At 47.5% G+C, this 12,593-nt stretch overlaps 1 pseudogene; it reads right to left on the minus strand.

Annotated features, from left to right (window-relative positions):
• Nucleotides 1-8,952: 8,952 nt before the first annotated feature.
• LOC109745921 (DNA topoisomerase 2-like) overlaps nt 8,953-12,593 on the minus strand; it is a 4,292-nt pseudogene continuing 651 nt past the window's right edge.

The following is a 12,593-nucleotide window of genomic DNA, read 5'->3' on the forward strand; positions in this document are numbered from 1 at the left end:
GAGGCCGAAGAGCAAGTTCGTGTCATTCGTGAGAATTTGAAAACGGCCCAATCTCACCAAAAGAGTCAATATGACCGTGGTCATAAGGACATCACCTATGAAATTGGCGACAAGGCTTACCTTCAGGTCACACCTATGAAGAGTACCCATCGATTCGGTATCAAGGGAAAATTGGCTCTTCGTTACATTGGTCCTTTTCGCATTCTCTCTAGGAGAAGTTGCCTACCAATTGGAACTACCCCCACATCTTTCTCGAGTACATGATGTCTTCCACGTCTCTCAACTCAGGCGTTGCTTCTCGGATCCCATCCGCGGAGTAGACCATGAAACGCTTGATCTCCAAGATAACCTCACATATCGAGAGTACCCAGTTCGTATCCTTGATCAAGCAGAGTGTGTCACTCGACGTCGGAACATCAAGTTTCTCAAGGTTCAGTGGTCTCATCATTCTGAGAAACAAGCTACCTGGGAGCGAGAAGATCGTCTTCGACTGGAGTACCCCACCCTCTTTTCGACCCCTCCTGAATCTCGGGACGAGATTCTTTTGAGTGGGGGCGGGTTGTCACATCCCTAGTTCTGGTATGATCTAGGCTTGCTTTGTGCATCATGTTTAAGTTTCAAATGAAATTGAAATGGGGAATGTTTCAAACCCTAGCACCAAAGCAAATTCAAATAGATTCAAATTAAAAATGGAATTTCAATGAACCCAAAATTCTCTTCAAAAATGTTCATGGTCTTTGGAAAATGTTGGAAACAACAACCAAAGGTGATGCACATTTTTGCTAAATATTTTGGATTTTTGAATGAACCCATATGTATTTGTATTGGAGCTGTTTAAATAATATAAGTATTTTAAAGGCTCCAAAAATGTTGGAAATTGGTGAGGGCCTCTGGTATATTATTACTAGTGGTCACAAGGAATCTCAACATTTTTAGAATTGTGCTAGTATTTATTTTAAGTCAAAAACAAATGTCAGAAAAGAAAACAGAAAAGAAATAAAGAAAAGAGAGAGAGAGAGAAGACTTACCTATCGCCCAGCGGCCCAGCCCACCTGGCCCAGCCGACTGGCCCGAGCCAGTCGTCCCCCTCCTCGCGCCAGAGGGACAGGGTGCCTGGTCGCCGCACGCCGCGCGCATGCGCGCCACGGCAGCTGCCTGCCTGCCCTCTCCCCTCTTTGATCTGGCCTCGCCAGAAGCGCCCAGCTCTCCCCTGGCCTCACTCCCTCCCTCCTGCGCCTCTCCCTTCCTCTCTCTCGCTGTCTCCTGCGATGCCCGAACACACCGGAGAGCGCCACCGCACGCCGACGCGGCCACAGCCTCCCTCTCGCCTCGCCGTCGTGTCCACGCACTCCGCCGTTGTGGGCTACGCCTCCTCGTCGAGACGCACGGCGCCGGACGCCCTGGAACGCCGCCATCGCCATCGTCTTCCTCCTCGGGCTCAGCCGTCCGCCACCGTCGATTCGCCGTCACTAGGTCTCCCCCGAGCCCGCTGTGCTGCTTCGCGTGATTGCCGTGAGCATCTCCCCGTTTCCCCTCTCTTCTCCCCCTCGTTCCCGCGTCGTAGCCGTCGTTTCCACCACGGCCAAAGCCCTCATCGCCGCAGCTCCTCGCTATCGTGGCCACAGCCGCCGCAGCTCGCAGCCGAGCTTGCCATTGCACTCAGTGCACTCCGGCGAGTCGAGCGAACCCGCTCACAGCCTCCCCCGTGCCCCGCAACATCAAAACCCCCGATGGCCGAACTTCGGCCGCCGCACTCGTCGTCGCTGCCGTCGTTCTGGGCCACCTCCGGCGAAACCCGTTGCACCGTTGGATGCGGCACTCCGCCAGCTCCCCGTAGCTCCTCTCCCTGTGTCGTTTGGATGCCGGAACAGCGACTCCGACGAAGAACCGCCGCGGCTTGAGGTCGTTGCCGGCCGAACTCCGGCGAGGCCGACGTGGCTGTCATTAGCGCCTAATCCCGCAGCCTAATCCACCCCACCAGCCGCTGACCGTGGGCCCCAGGGCCAAGTCAAACCCTGGTCAGTGCGGGTTTGACCCGGGCTTAACCACTGTGTCACTGTCGTGTGGCCCCCACACGTCAGATTTGACTCAGGTTGACTGCTGATGCAGTGCTGACCTCAAGCTGACGCAATAAATGATTTCTGGAATTATTTTAACTCAGGAAATTCCAGAATATTGTTTAAACTTCAAAAATCATAATAAATCAACCTTAGCTCAGAATGAAATAATTTATATATGAAAAATTATCAAAAAAATGCAAGGAATCAATTTATGCCAGTTCCATGCATGAAAAACCAACTTATACATGTTGTATAAGTGAAAACATAATATGGGCATTTTAAATGCTTCATTTTGAATTTGCATTTGAATCTTTGATTCAAATGGGCTTCAACCAACTTGGTAGCATCTTGCATTAGCCCAAACACTAGCATTTGCACATATCATGTTCATGCATCATATTGTTGCATTTGTTTGTGTATTGATTGCCGGCACCGTTTCTTCTCGATAGGTTCCACTCCGGAAGGTGTTCCCAAGTACTTGTCAGAGGAGCAGCGCCCCTTCGTTGATCTATCAGGCAAGCAATCCCCCTTGAGCATTTCGATAAATTCCCACTCTCTCGCTCCTGCTCCTTATACTGCATTAGGACAACAATGATTCAACTGCTACTTTTCTGCTGCGGTAGTTGAACCCATTCCTCTGCATGACCTGTCATTGCCACAGTAAATAGTTGAAACCCACTAGCATGAGTAGGAGTTGCTTGAGCCTTGATGTGCCTACTCATCCATGCTTGTTTTCTTTATGTCAGCTATGCTTAGGGTTGTGTCAGGTCTGATTCATCGGGAATGAATCGGAGTGGTGAACATGTCCTACCGATAAAGGCTAAGTGTGTGAACACGTTTTGGTAAAGGTAGCAATGAGAGGCCATGTAGGAGTACATGGTGGGTTGTCTCATTGGAACCGTCCCTAAGCACTGAGTTCTGTGTATGTTATCCAAGTCCAGTTACTACCACACATTGGGTTCCGGTTATCCGGCCCCTCTCGGCTTATTAATCTACTTGATCTCTGTCCAGGAGTTGCAACTAGTTTCTGGCGTTTGTAGGTAGTGCTAGTTGTCTACCAGGTGGTGTCCGACGGGACGGGCTTGGGACATACTAGGCACCATGGCACGGTGTACCAAGTGGCACCCGGATGGTGGGCTTGGGAACCCTGCACACATCGTTTGGGGCCGTACTGGAGACTTCGGCCGGAACTCCTCGCGGATGGAACTCGAATAGGCGATAAACCTGGACGAGAGACTTGTGTGGTTAGTCAGGTCATGGCCGACACCCTTGCCCGGCTTCCGCTTGAAGGCTTCCGAGGTGCATGACGTGTACAGGGCGATAAGTGGCAAGAGCGTGTGTGAAGAAGTACACCCCTGCAGGGTTAACATTATCTATTTGAATAGCCGTTTTCCTCGGATATGGAAACTTGGAGGACTTATGTAGTACATAGACAACTTGAAGTGGATACTCTAAAATACGCAAGATAAGCGTGAGTGCTATGGATGGCCTTCTCGTAGGGAGACGGGAACGGATCCATAGTGGAGTAGTGATATGGTGAATATGTGGACTCGTGTGCGTCTTCTCACCTCAAAGAAGTTTCTGATACTCGTAGTATAGGTTAGCCACTGAGTCAAAGCTGGCTTGCTGCTGTTAAAACTCCTCCACCCCCTTTGTTGATAATGTTGCATATGTAGATAGTTCTGATGTAAGACTTGCTGAGTACCTTCGTACTCACGTTTGCTTATTTATGTTTTGCAGTTGGTTACACTAGTGACTTCGACGAGTAGCTTGTATCCCAGCTACGATCTTGTGCCCTTGGAAGGGTCTTGTTTAGTCAGGCTTCTTAGTCTTTTCCTTTTGTAGATGTCTGTACCCAGACATGTTATGCTTCCTCTTATTGCTTGTACGTTCTGATTGACGGGTCATGCTGACCCGCTGCTTGTAATAAATAATATGTTGGCTCCTCTGAGCCTTGTCAATATGAGTTGTAGAGTTATGTTATGATGCCATGTTGTATCTATACATATCGAGCATATTGTGTGTATGATATTGAAATGCTTGGTATGTGTGGGATCCGACACCTAGTTGTTTATTCTTGGTAGCCTACGTTATGGGAAAATGCCTCCTAGTGCTTCCACTGAGCCTTGGTAGCTTGGTACTGCTCCGGAACACATGGATTGACCGGCATGTGTCCTTCTTTGCTCCTGTGTCTGCCCTTCGGGGAATGTCTCAAGATGACTACCGGAGTCCTGTTAGCATTGCTACAGCCTGGATTCACTCGTATGTTGACCAACATGGGCATTGCTGGGTCATGTATGCCTGTTTCCATAACTTAGTGCCACCTTGGGTTTACGACTAGTCATGTCGGCCCGGGTCCTCTGTCATTTGGATGCTAGCAACACTATCATATACGTGAGCCAAAAGGCGCAAACGGTCCCGGGCCAAGTAAGGTGGCACCCGTGGGGATACCGTGCGTGAGGCCGCAAAGTGATATGATGTGTTACATGCTAGATCGGTGTGACTTAGGATCAGGGTCCCAACGGCGCGTTTACGTGTTGGTCATCAACACTCGTAGTTTTGCCGACTCTGGCCCGTTTCATGGACTGTTACTCACTGTTTTGGGCCCCCGGAGTGATTTTCACGATTGACGAACCCCGGGGTGCGTTTATGTGTTGGTCATCAACACTCGCTGTTTTGCCCGATTTTGGCCCGTTTCCTGGACCATTACTCACTGTTTTGGGGCCTCGGAGTGATTTCCACGATTGACGAACCCCGGGGTGCGTTTACGTGTCGGTCATCAACACTCGAAGTTTTGGCCGATTCTGGCCTGTTTCGTGGACTATTACTCACTGTTTTGGGGTCCTGGAGTGATTTCCACGATTGATGAACCCCGGGGTGCGTTTACGTGTCGGTCATCAAGACTTGCGGTTTTTGTCGATTCTGACCCGTTTCGTGAACTATTACTCACCGTTTTGGGGTCCCGAAGTGATTTCCATGGTTGTTGAACCCTAAGGTGCACTTATGTGTCGGTCATCAACACTCACAAATTTGGCCGATTCCAGCCCGTTTCGTGGACTATTACTCATTGTTTTGGGGTCCCGGAGTGATTTCCACGATTGACGAACCCCGGGGTGCATTTACGTGTTGGTCATAAACACTCGCAGTTATTGCCGATTCTGCCTTGTTTCGTGGACTATTACTCACTGTTTTTGGGTTCCGGAGTGATTTCCACGATTGACGAACCCCGAGGTGCGTTTACATGTCCGTCGTCAACACTCACAACTTTGGCCAATTCTGACCCGTTTTGTGGACTATTACTCGCCGTTTTGGGGTCCCGAAGCGATTTCCATAGTTCTTGAACCCCAAGGTGCAATTACATGTCGGTCATCAACACTCGCAGTTTGACCGATTCTGGCCCGTTTCATGGACTATTACTGACTGTTTTGGGGTCCCTGAGTGATTTCCACGATTGACGAACCCCGGGGTATGTTTACGTGTCGGTCATCAACACCTGCAGTTTTGGCCGAATCTGGCCCGTTTCATGGACTATTACTCACTGTTTGGGGTCCCGGATTGATTTCCACGATTGACGAACCCCGGGGTGCGTTTACGTGTCGGCCATCAACACCTGCTGTTTCGGCCCATTCTGGCCCGTTTCATGGACTATTACTCACTATTTTGGGGTCACGGACTGATTTCCACGATTGACGAACCCCGGGGTGCGTTCATTTGTCGGTTATAAACACCCGCTGTTTTCGCCCATTCTGGCCCGTTTCGTGGACAATTACTCACTGTTTTGGGGTCCCAGAGTGATTTCCACGATTGGCGAACCCCAGGGTGCATTTACGTGTCGGTCATCAACACCCGCAGTTTTGGCTGATTCTGACCCGTTTCGTGGACTATTACTCACTGTTTTGGGGTCCCGAAGTGATGTCCATGATTGACGAACCCCGGGGTGCATTTACGTGTCGGTCATCAACACCCACAGTTTTGGCCGATTCTGACCCGTTTCGTCGACTATTACTCACTGTATTGGGGTCCCGGAGTGATTTCCATGATCGACGAGCCATGAGGTGCGTTTACTTGTCGATCATCAACACTCGCAGTTTTGGCCGAATCTGACCCGTTTCGTGGACTATTACTCATTGTTTTGGGGTCCTGGAGTGATTTCCACGATTGACGAACCCAGGGGTGCGTTTACGTGTTGGTCATCAACACCCGCAGTTTTGGCCGATCCTGACCCGTTTCGTGGACTATTACTCACTGTTTTGGGATCCCGAAGTGATTTCCATGATTGACGAACCCCGGGGTGCGTTTACGTGTTGGTCATCAACACTTGCACTTTTGGCTGATTCTGGCCCGTTTCGTGGACTATTACTCACTGTTTTGGGTTCCCGGAGTGATTTCCACGATTGACGAACCCCGGGGTGCATTTACGTGTCGGTCATCAACACCCGCAGATTTGGCCGATTTTGACCTGTTTCATGGACTATTACTCACTGTTTTGGGGTCCCGGAGTGATTTCTATGATTGACGAACCCCAGGGTGCATTTACGTGTCGGTCATCAACACCCGCAGTTTTGGCCGATTCTGGCCCGTTTCGTGGACAATTACTCACTGTTTTGGGGTCTCGGAGTGATTTCCACGATTGACGATTCCCGGGGTGCTTTTACGTGTCGGTCATGGACACCCGCAGTTTTGGCTGATTCTGGCCCGTTTCGTGGACTATTACTCACTGTTTTGGGGTCCCGAAGTGATTTGCACGATTGACGAACCCCGGGGTGCATTTACCCGTCGGTCATCAACACCCGCAGTTTTGGCCAATTCTGACCCGTTTCGTGGACTATTACTCACTGTTTTGGGGTCCTGGGGTGATTTCTACGATTGACGAACCCCAGGTGCATTTACGTGTCGGTCATCTACACCCGCAGTTTTGGCCGATTTTGGCCCGTTTCGTGGACTATTACTCACTGTTTTGGGGTCCCGGACTGATTTCCACGATTGACGAACCCAGGGTGCGTTTACGTGTCGGTCATCAACACCCGCAGTTTTGGCCGATCCTGACCCGTTTTGTGGACTATTACTCAATGTTTTGGGGTCCCAAAGCATTTTCCACGATTGACAAATCCCGGGGTGCGTTTACGTGTCGGTCATCAACACCCGCAGTTTTTGCCGATTCTGACCCGTTTCATGGACTATTACTCTCTGTTTTGGGGTCCAGAGTGATTTCCGCGATTGACGAACCCCGAAGTGCATTTATGTGTCGGTCATCAACACCCGCAGTTTTGGCCGGTTCTAACCCGTTTCGTGGACTATTACTCACTGTTTTGGGGTCCTAAAGTGATTTCCACAATTGACGAACCCCGGGGGGTGCGTTTAAGTGTCGATCATCAACACTCGCAGTTTTGGCCGATCCTGGCACATTTTCGTGGACTATTACTCATTGTTTTGGGGTCCCGGAGTGATTTCCACGATTGATGAATCCCGAGGTGCTTTTACGTGTCGGTCATGAACACCCGCAGTTTTGGCTGATTCTGACCCGTTTCGTGGACTATTAGTCACTGTTTTGGGGTTCCGGAGTGATTTCCACGATTGACGAACCCCGGGGTGCATTTACGTGTCGGTCATCAACACCCGCAGTTTTGGCCGAATCTGACCCGTTTCGTGGACTATTACTCATTGTTTTGGGGTCCCGGAGTGATTTCCACGATTGACGAACCCAGGGGTGCGTTTACGTGTCAGTCATCAACACCCGCACTTTTGGCCGATCCTGACCCGTTTCGTGGACTATTACTCACTGTTTTGGGGTCCCGAAATGATTTCCACGATTGACGAACCTCGGGGTGCGTTTACGTGTCGGTCATCAACACTTGCATTTTTGGCCGATTTTGGCCCGTTTCGTGGACAATTACTCACTGTTTTGGGGTCCCGGACTTATTTCCACGATCGACGAGCCCCGAGGTGCGTTTACGTGTCGGTCATCAACACCCGCAGTTTTGGCCGATCCTGACCCATTTCGTGGACTATTACTCACTGTATTGGGGTCCCGGACTGATTTCCACGATTGACGAACCCCGGGGTGCGTTTAGGTGTTGGTCATAAACACTCGCAGTTATTGCCGATTTTGCCTTGTTTCGTGGACTATTACTCGCTGTTTTTGGGTTCCGGAGTGATTTCCACGATTGACGAACCCCGAGGTGCGTTTACACGTCCGTCGTCAACACTCACAACTTTGGCCAATTCTGACCCATTTCGTGGACTATTACCCACCGTTTTGGGGTCCCGAAGCGATTTCCATAGTTCTTGAACCCCAAGGTGCAATTACATGTCGGTCATCAACACTCGCAGTTTTGACCGATTCTGGCCCGTTTCGTGGACTATTACTGACTGTTTTGGGGTCCCGGAGTGATTTCCACGATTGACGAACCCAGGGGTGCGTTTACGTGTTGGTCATCAACACCCGCAGTTTTGGCCGAATCTGGCCCGTTTCATGGACTATTACTCACTGTTTGGGGTCCCGAAGTGATTTCCACGATTGACGAACCCCGGGGTGCGTTTACGTGTCGGCCATCAACACCCGCTGTTTCGGCCCATTCTGGCCCGTTTCGTCGACTATTACAAACTGTTTTGGGTTCACGGAATGATTTCCACTATTGACGAACCCCGGGGTGCGTTCACTTGTCTGTTATAAACACCCGCTGTTTTCGACCATTCTGGCCCGTTTCGTGGACAATTACTCACTGTTTTGGGGTCCCGGAGTGATTTCCACGATTGACGAACCCCAGGGTGCATTTACGTGTCGGTCATCAACACCCGCAGTTTTGGCTGATTCTGACCCGTTTCGTGGACTATTACTCACTGTTTTGGGGTCCCGAAGTGATTTCCACGATTGACGAACCCCGGGGTGCATTTACGTGTCGGTCATCAACACCCACAGTTTTGGCCGATTCTGACCCGTTTTAGTGCAGATGTACTTAGGAGTAGCAGCATCCTTGCCGCCCTAAAATGATTGGAAACAAAAACACACAAAAAACATGAGAACCATTACAAACAGAGGCATGATACTTGGCTTTTAACAATGCTAACCAACCGAATTTCGGGTGCCAAACTGGCCACGAGGCTCCAGGAGACTAATATTATTGCTGCCAACAAAATCCTGAGCCATTCCTATGATTGTATGTGCGAGACTGATCTCACCATACTGGTACGCTGAGTGTTCTGACACGAAACCAACAAACTGTGACACCTGTAGCCAGCCAATAAAGGTAACAAATTTAGGAATATGCATGAAGATTCCAAAATGCACAGATTCAAAAACTCTTTGGCAAACCTTTATTTCTTTAACCAAATGCCTCTTGAATGAGCAAAACATAACCTTCCTCTGTCCTCGTTTAAAGCCGTGAACGATTGAAGGTATTGACCGTTCAATGTCCGCCATCGAAAAGAGTATCAGCTCTTTGTGAATAAAATCACTGTACGTGATGCTTTTCTGATGTCGGTCAAGGCAAGTTCCAGGCTGCAATATATTATTTGTGTTACTATGAATACAGAATAAGAAGCCTGTATCAAACTTGGAAAATGATGCAAATATTTAACCTGGTAGTTGTACAGCCAATCCTTACGCTCACCGGTCTTGCCCTTGTCGAATGCCAATTCATAGCTTCATCATCTGCCCAGTAAAAATCCATCTTGTTATGCGCAATATCTTCAAAGTAATCCCGACCTTCTTGAGCTGTGTTGGTTCCCAGCCCCTGTACCAGCTAGAAACCCATTAAGATCAAGTATAACCACAACTATCTTTTATATACCTTTCCAGTAAAAGGGTCGAGGGGAGAACACCATCATGTGGCGAAACCACAATGCAATAACTCAATAAGCAAGGGGCAAAAGGCACACCTTGTAGTATTTGACACTCCATGCACTTGCAGTTCCTCCCAAGTTCTTCTTCCATGTTTCGTAGTCTGGCATTGAGTAAAATGACTTGACAGCTTCGCTCCTGATATTTGTTGCCTGGACAAATAAGAGCATTTCTTTTATTGCGGCCGTATTAATGCTGTATATAAATAATCTGATGAGAGAACACTATTTTTTCTGTATACCTTGACCATTGGAGTGATGAACTCAGACAAGAAGGAAGGAGCCTTTAGTAGAGATGGCCACTGAGAGTGGATAAAATTGATAAGCAAGCCTTTTTCGTGGTACCCATCACAGTCCTGAAGTATTCATCAGTTCAATCTAAGCCATAAAACAACTTGAGTTTCATTAATTAACAAGAAATAGAGAAGCAATGCAAACCTGGTTTGTCATAATCATCAAATGACCATATCGCAGGTCTTTCGGGCTATCATAATCCTTGTCTAGTTGCAGACCTATTATTTCCATTAGACTCTGTAGCTCTCGGCTCTGCCTTAGCTGTGCGCTGGTTGCTCCTCTCGCGTTTAACATAGTACACTGCCGCAGAGGGAACACGCCGTATTTGTCCCTTCCAACTACGGATAGACCAGCCATCTAACAAATGCTTAATGCTTCAGTATGCGAGCAAAACTTAAATACTATGGCATTTAATAGGGTCGTGTTACTCACTGCTAGAGCCTTTGCTGACTCTCCTTCAGTAAGGATCAAGGTGCACTGTTCAGATTCACTCCCACCAGCATCATTTGCATCCTCCAGCTTAGGGATGCGAAGAGGACCTCTCCCCCTGCTTCCGTCAGTCCTGTGAACCTCGGTGTTTGGTTCGGACTCAGCGCAAGAGAGGAGATTGCTCCCCATGACCAATTTAGACACTGCAAATACAAAGGGATGAGCAGTAGTGTTAGTGGTGCAAGATCCACAACAGACAAATACAGGACACCAAAGTTAACATTCATCGCAATACCTGTCTTGAGGAACTCTTGGGGGAGGTGGCACTCGGGCCCAAACACTACTACAAAAACAACTATAGCCAATATGGACACTAATGGCGCACTGTACATGTGATGCGCCATTACTAAATACTAATGGCGCACCATGTGTTGGTGCGCCATTAGTGTGAAAATACTAATGGCGCACCACATCCACGGTGCCATTAGTAAAAAAAAATTTAATTTTTTTCAAAACTACTAATGGCGCACCACTCACAGATGCGCCATTAGTAATTTTGTTACAAATTTTGTTTCAATTTTTTTTGAAAAACTACTAATGGCGCACGGTTGGGGTGGTGCGCCATTACTAGTTGAACTACTAATGGCGCACCACCCCCACGGTGCGCCATTAGTAACTTGGCCCATTCCACCGGAAATGCACCCCCCCGGACCGCCTTTTCAGTTTAAAAAAAATAAAAGAAAATGATGGAAATGTCAAAAAAAATAAAATAAAATAAGTTTCCCATGTGATATGTGGTCTAGTTGTTGGGAAAATTAACAAATATGAATTTCGACTTTATTTGCAAAATCTCTCTGGAATTTCTTTAAACGGGCATAACTTTTGCATACGAACTCGGATGAAAAAGTTTTTTATATGAAAAATCATCTACTCGAAAAGTTACATCTAAATTTAAAATCTGTTAAACATTTTTAAAATCCTCAAAAACCTAACAGAAAAAAAGATACGGGGCTTTCAAGATCTGGAGGCAAAAAAATTCAAAATTTTTCAAACTTACTAGTGGCGCACTGGTTGCTAGGTGCGCCACTAGTAACAGAAAAAAATATTGGTTTTGAATTTTTTTTTGGATTTTTTTTTCAAAAAATGATTCGTAATATGACAGGAAAGTTTGAAATATTTTTCAAAATTTCATCATACTCATGAATATGAACAAAGTCCTAGACATCAACAAGGTTTAATAGGATTGATATGATAGATATATCAACAAGTGGCTGTTAAGTGAGGTGGTGCTGGGGTTGGATAGAACCGCGAAGTTAAGCATGCTCGGGCTGGAGTAGTGTGAGGATGGGTGACCTTCCGGGAAGTTTGACCACTTAGTGCGATTTGACTTGAAATTAAGCATATTGACCTGAGATTAAGCCATAGTGACAAAAAATTTTGAAATTTTTTTTTTAAAATTTTGAAAAACTTTTTTTTTGAAAAAAATATTTCTGAAAAAATATTTTTAAAAAAAATTCTTACTAATGGCGCACTTCTATGTGGTGCGCCATTACTAAGTCAGATAGTAATGGCGCATCGTGGCATATACTAATGGCGCACCACTGGTGCGCCATTAGTATACCAGATACTAATGGCGCACCAGCGGTGCGCCATTAGTAAAAATTACTAGTGGCGTGATGCTAGTGGCGCACCAGTAGTGCGCCATTAGTAGGCAAAACTGGTGCGCCACTAGTAGGCCTTTTTCTAGTAGTGAAAGGTCAATGCCTCTTTGGTCAGTGAATCAAATGCAGGGTTGTTAATGAGCGCATTAACAAATATCCATAGGTGGTCTTTTACTGTATGTGGTCCAATGTGGCTGTGCTTCTTCTTGTTCACAACGCGCATCAAATGACTGGTAATTTGGTCTGTGACGTGGTTGACGTGAGTTTCACCTCGTATGGTCGCAACCCCATTCACAAAACTGACCTGTGA

This window comes from Aegilops tauschii, chromosome 2 (genome assembly GCF_002575655.3).
Source record: "Aegilops tauschii subsp. strangulata cultivar AL8/78 chromosome 2, Aet v6.0, whole genome shotgun sequence".
NCBI classification, from domain to species: Eukaryota; Viridiplantae; Streptophyta; class Magnoliopsida; order Poales; family Poaceae; genus Aegilops; species Aegilops tauschii.